The sequence below is a fragment of the Dipteris shenzhenensis genome, chromosome 31 (assembly GCF_047967505.1).
Source record: "Dipteris shenzhenensis isolate YYH24624 ecotype China chromosome 31, Dip_SZ_1.0, whole genome shotgun sequence".
Taxonomy (NCBI): Eukaryota; Viridiplantae; Streptophyta; class Polypodiopsida; order Gleicheniales; family Dipteridaceae; genus Dipteris; species Dipteris shenzhenensis.
In genome coordinates this window covers 14,759,906-14,766,529 of record NC_141626.1, presented here as the reverse complement: position 1 = coordinate 14,766,529, position 6,624 = coordinate 14,759,906, and positions in this window count along the sequence as shown.

The window sequence follows — 6,624 nt, the reverse complement described above, 5'->3', positions numbered from 1 at the left end:
TCCCTGCCTTTCCAAGTTAGCCATTCCACACAAATTTTCCATGCGCCAACAAGCCCAGCAATCAACTTCGAACCAACTATTTGATTGGGAAATGAGAACACAGTATGTCGTACCAAGATAGCCCCAACCAAGCGCCCACACCTCTACCCTTTGAATTTTCTATGAAGAAAATGACAACCGATGCCCAGGGGGTATGGCCCTCGAACACTTGGGGAAGCCACTTCCCGATTAGGGAGATGTTCTTCATCGTGCAGTTCAAGAGGCCGACGTCGCCTTGATGCTTCGAAGCCTTCATCGGCTCCCACGAGATGTAGTGCATCCTGCGCTTGCCACCTTCCTCCGCCCAAAGGAAGCTCTTGAAGAGTCTCTCCAGTTCTAGCCAGTGAGTTTTGGACAAGTCCTATATTGAGGCCACGTACATAGTGGCCAGGGATAAAATGTGCTCAACAATAAGAAGTCTAGAGTTCCACCCCAGGGAGACGCCATGCCATCGCCTGAGCTTGACTTTGATTTTATCGTCTGAACCATTCGAAGCGTTATCTCAACATGACATCCAGACCCAAGGGGGTACCTAGGTAGCAGACAATTTGGCCTCTGGGAATACATATAAGATTCAAGCTAGTAAGCCACCAAGGGGGGGGGGGGGGGGGGGGGGGGGCAAGGGGGGTCCCTATTTGTTCAGAGGAGGAAGGTTTTAGGCCAGCCACACTTGGAACCGGAGGCAGCGCAAAAAATATAAAAAATGTAGAAGAGCCAAGCAATGGCTACCGGGTCCTCCTGGATCAGAGCTACAATGTCGCTAGCAAACATTTGGGCATACAATTGATCACCCAAGGGCAGGAATATACCTATGATTCTTTCGACGGACTGCTCTCTTTTGAGCATTGTCAATAGGGGGATTGGCGAGGGCAAGTGGGCATTCCTGTCGCACAGACATGGGGAGATCAAAACGGCCGACCGCACCTCCATTGAGGCACAAGACCGTTCCCACATTGTCAAAGAGGCAGGAGACTTTGGCAGTGAAACTTTGGTCGAAGCCCAGGCTGAGGAGGACTACTTCAAAAATAATCCCATTAAACCCTATCATAGGCCTTGTCCAAGTCGATCCCCAAGATGAGAAGGTTTTTCTTGGAGGCCAAGGCATAGTTAATAGCAGTGGCAATATCGAGGATGTTCTTGAAAATGTCACGATCTCTCACGAAGTCGTTTTGTTCCCAATCAACCACCACTTTGCAGATATCAGCAATCCTTGATTTTATATTGAGCATGGTGATTGAGCACCAAAGTCTCCCACCTTGAGCCTGCTTTTCCGCTTGAGGAATAGCTTGATGAGACCTGTGTTAACATCTTCAGAGAGGGAGCCCATAGAGACATAGCCGCATTAGCCATGTTAGTCAGGTCGTCCCCCATGATTCCCCAGAGGGCTTTGAAGAACTTGGAAATCATACCGTCTAAGCATGGGGCACGTTCATCAGCCATGGCATTTAATGCCTCCTCTAGTTCTAGCGTCAAGAATGGGCATGCTAGTATGCTTGTCTGGTACTCGAAAGTCCTTGGGTGCACGCCTTCTAACGCCAAGTCTAGGTTTGCTCGCTAGCCATCATCTTGACTGGTCGATTCGCCCACGATCGCACTAAGCTTGCTATGGAAAATATATGAGATATGCCAAAACTCATTAAACAAATTACTGTGGGAGTCCATTACCTAATCAATTGTATCTTGGTGTTTGCTGCAATTAACTGTTTTAAATAACATCTTTGACAGGCAGTCCCCAACTACCAGCCAAGTCAGACGACTACAGATTGAGGCATATTTGGCCTCCTGCAGTTCCCACTCACACATTGAAGATTTGGCGTTGGTCAACAAGGAAACCACATACTAGTCTTTGGGGGCTCTTTTAGGGCTGCCAGAAGAGCTGCCTTTACATAACTGAGGTCGTCCCAAGCCTGCTTTGCCCTTGCTCTGAATTGAATATCCGCCTCCTTCGTTACTTTCATTATCCTTCGCATGGCAGCGTCCCATCTAGCCTAAGGGTCGGCAGCCCCTTGGTCAAAGTCCTTCCACACCTTCGTAATGGCAATGCCAAAGGACTTCATTGTCAGAAGCCTCTTATTGAATTTTAGTAGCACGTCCATAGATCACGCCAGTCTGTGAGGAAGGTTGAACTGCCAACATGGTCAGAATTGATGTCAAAAGGGTGTATTCCCCTCTCAGCAGAGCACGCAACCACCGTCCTTCCCCCGAAATGTAGAGCCGATCCAACCTTGCCGCCCGAAACTCACCCGCCTTCCTCCGATTGTTCCAAAAGAAGCCAGGACGACCCTTCTGGTCTAATTTGATAGCATCAACTAGCCCCATATTGAGACTTAGATGTTCCCAATCCTCATGTTCCGCACCCAGGAGCGACGGCCCCACATGCGTCCGATCTTCACTCCTCTCTCTGAAATTCTAGTCGTTGCCTAGGATCCAATTATCTCCCAGTAGCTCTGAATCCATCCACACCCAACACTCAGACCTCTCAAAGGGCAAATTGGGAGCATACACACTCACAACAGTAAAAGCAAACCTATCCACTAAGACCGTAGCCCCTAACACCCAACCGTGGGGATCGTGGGCGACTTCCCTAATGGCGAGGGACTTCAACGCATGATTGCAGTGCCTCCCTTTCCCCTCAATGAGCAATGCACAATTGTGTCATAGCCTAAGGCCTTAATCGAAACAAAAAACTCTTGTCACAACCACGATTTAACTCCTCAAGCAACACAATTTTGGGACAAAGACGGTGGAGGACGGCCATGCACCCTTTTTGTTTAATCTTGCTACAACAACCTCTCACCTTCCACGACAACATCGCCACCTTCACATTGGAGAAACACGGATCCTTCTACATGCTAGTGCATGATGGCCCTACATGCATCTTTACAAAAGTCGAACCTATTTTATCGGCTCCCCCTAGCAACTTCTTTAATCCTCTTGGAGAAACCTTTATGTTCAAGGGCTAAGTCTTTGGCCAGCTCTTTCTCGATAGTGTCGACCTCCCTATCCTTACCTTCATGGAGCCTCTTCTTGTGGTTGGCATCCGGCATGAATTCCTTCCTCTCGCCACCATTTGTGTGAGAGGAACCTACGAAACAGGATCAACCTCCAGGCCCTAAGCAAAGCTTTTGTCCTCACCTTTATCTGTCAAGGGTTTAGGTGACACAGGCAATCCTTGAGCATGTGATGATGCCTGGTCATGATGAATTGGGATAGGCTTGCCCTTCCATCCAACCGCCTTCCAATTATCTTTTGCCTCGACTGCAACTTTTGGGGCACTACGGGAGATGTCATGCATGGGATTACTGCCCCTAGTAGCCTCATCGCTTGGAGGCGAGGAACTTGCGTGGTGTAGCATCTTTGCATCTTGATCGCTTCGACCAAACGGTCCTTCATTGCACATGCCAGTGTTTGGGGTGATCCCCTCAGGCCAAGGCTGTATTTGATTGCTTGCGCGGGTAATTTCTCGTGAAACGACCCAATCTTTTGCAAACATAGCATGCATCTAGGAAGGGACTGAACTTGACCTGAAGGGAAATCGGGGGTAGTCTGGGAAACGGACATCCACAAAATTCGGGGTGACTTGTGACCTATCCCAAAGAATCCATACATTTCTCCTTCTTGACGGTGTGCGAGTTGGTGGTGGGAGCTGGAGGACTCGGCCAAGTGAAGCAGTGACGGTTTCAATCTTACCTTCGAGTCATGCAGGGATGTTTCTAAACTCCACCCACATAGGGCAATCGTGAAGGAGGAAGTAGTCCACTGTGAAGTCAAGAGACCATGGTACCACCAACATAGGAGCGCTCGAGAATGAGAAGGCACGACCGAGAAGTTTGTTGCGGATGACTTGTGACATGTATTGGAGCAGAAAAAAAGCCTCTCCCCAAAAAGCACATTGAGTAGTAACTCAACGGGAGGTCACACTCATACACCATAAATTGATCAAATTCCTTCGAGGAGGGAATGCGCCCAGTGAAGAAGGTTCCCCTGGCCAAACGCTCGAGGTCGAGGTGAATATCCCCCAGTTGGAGCTTTGCATGCGACTGCGTGCCTTTTCCTGGCTTCGAACCAAAGCTTCCTTTCTGTCTCCTTGGCTTTCCTGACCATTTCCGTGCGTAGGATCCTATGTGCTTCCTCCTCGGGAAGTGGAGCAAATCCACTTTGTAGCTTTCTCGCTAGCACCTTGGCGAATGATGGGGTCTCATCATGGATTTGTTGGGTCTCATTCCCTTGCTGGTTGCCTAATGAGTGCACACTCTCATGTTTCGAGTTGGATTCGATTTCTTGCACGTCCCACATGCCTTCCTCAGATTCCACGTTGCACATCTCCTCCGAAGAAGACGAGCTCCTCGCACACTTCAAGGGTCCTTCATTCCTTTGCAAATCCCTTGAGCACATGGAAGACATGCATCGGGGCGAACTAGACTTCACTCAAGCTAGCTGCCTAACACTCGAGCTCCCCTCAAGCTAGCAAAAACATATCCATTTGTTATTGGAGGTGCCTCCCTTTAGAAGGCTTACCCTAACTAAGATTGTGCTTCTCTACCTCCTCTTTGTTAGCTACATATAGAGGTCAATTTATTTTATCTCAATGAAGGTACATACAGATATTACACACAGTCACTGGTTGTCCATAAAAAAGCCCATGAAGACTATAATACTCATAGCATCATTCCTCTTTTGTGATTTTTTACTTTTATAAGATAGTAATACTCATAGCATCTCTCCTTTTGTGATTCTTTTGACTTTTGTAAGGCCCCAGGCATCTTATGAGGAACTTGAAGTAATCTTTTCTTTCATTTTGAACCTCATTGACCTCCACGTGACTAGCTACTTATAGAGGTCAATATATTCTTTCTAAATGAAGCTACATCTAGGTATTCAACATAGTTAGTGGTTATCCCACAAAGACCATAATACTCATGTGTGTGTGTGTACACGTGTGCGCATGCGCACGTGGGTGTGTAAGTGTGCATGCATGCACATGCATGTGTGTGTATGTGCGCGTGTGCACGCGTGTGTTGTGTGTGTGGATAGGGACAAACTCTATTGTATAGTTTAGCGGATCACTAGTGTGCTTTTGTTTTTATGATTGCTTGAGGTGGGTGCTACTAGCGTGGATTCTTTAGGGATGTCTATAGTCAAGAAGGGATGAGGGCTACATACACTCTTGTGTTCCATTGCAATACCTTTTGAGAGGTGTGCAGAGTGGACACACATAGCACCAATCAACTCATGCTTCTTTTGTATTACCATGAGTGTGTACAGTGGTAGACTGTTTGAGTGATCGATAGATGTCAAAGGATCGAGTGGCTCATAGCCATGAAAAGTGCGTTGTGGATGAAAGATGTGAACAAATATGGAGAGAGAGAGAGGAGAAGAGTGGAGATGAGGAGAGAGGGCACCACTAAAGAACACAAAACAAATGACTAATTGTATTAGTTCAAAGGAATGTACGTACCCTTTTTAGGATTAGCCAACCGTTATGCATTTTTTGCACTCTTTTTCATTTTCGAGCGAAAACCCCTGAGCGACGAGCAAAAAAAAGTTGGGAGGGGTCAAAATATATAGTCTCAAGTCATTTTTTAGGAGCACAAAATTCCAAATTATTTCAAGGAATATGTAAGTATATATGGAATATTGATGAGTAGATATAGATATAGATATAAATATATGTTTATATAATGTCCAAGTGGAGACTTATTTTATGACTTTCAAATATCCTTTTTTTTCCTTTGGCCATTGGATAGATCATGAATTTTAAAGCAAATATCCTCTTTACAGCTCCTCAAGATGAGCCAAAAAAAGGTACGATGCCTTTTTCATAGACCTCCAAGTGTATTTTGCCAGAGGGATATGGTTTAAAGACCTTGCCCCAACCCTATTCCATTGGCAGAATGCCCTTAGAGCGCCTACAAAGAAGGGGTCATAACTTTTGCTCCTTAGCTTGGATTGAGGAGATGTAAAAAGAAAAAATGCTCAAAACTTCATGATCTATGAAATGGTAGGCCTCAAAGTATAAATTTGAGAGGTATGGAAGAGTTAGATCTCCCTAATTCATATTATGGTAGGAAGAAATTCAATAGGGACCACATTTCCTTAAAAGTACTTAGGTTTGGAGAATTTGCAATATGTAAAAATAAATCCCTTGCCTTACCATATTTGTAATGTAGTAGTGATGAATTTATGATTGATTAAAATGGCTTCAAGTATGAGGGTTTTCAATATCTTTTTTCTACTCATCCAAGGAATATGGTATACATTGTTACATGAGAGCTTCTTGATACTTCAAATATGGGATTGCGAAAGCTTATGCAAACTGTTCTAAATCAATTGAATTGCCATAATCCTCGAAAGAGAGTATAGTAGGGAGGGATTTATGAGAGTTTCTAATGTGTTCACTATTTGTTCGTATATAGATCATGTTCTCTTAAATGAGGGTTATAATGATAAATAAGTAAGTATATGGTTCCATTAAAGTTTGATAAGGTCCACATACCTTAGGGTGGGCACCTTCCCTAATAGGTATCGTGTGTACTGCCACTTCTAGTGAAATTCCCTTCATTTCCTTGTATGACCATGCTAGGC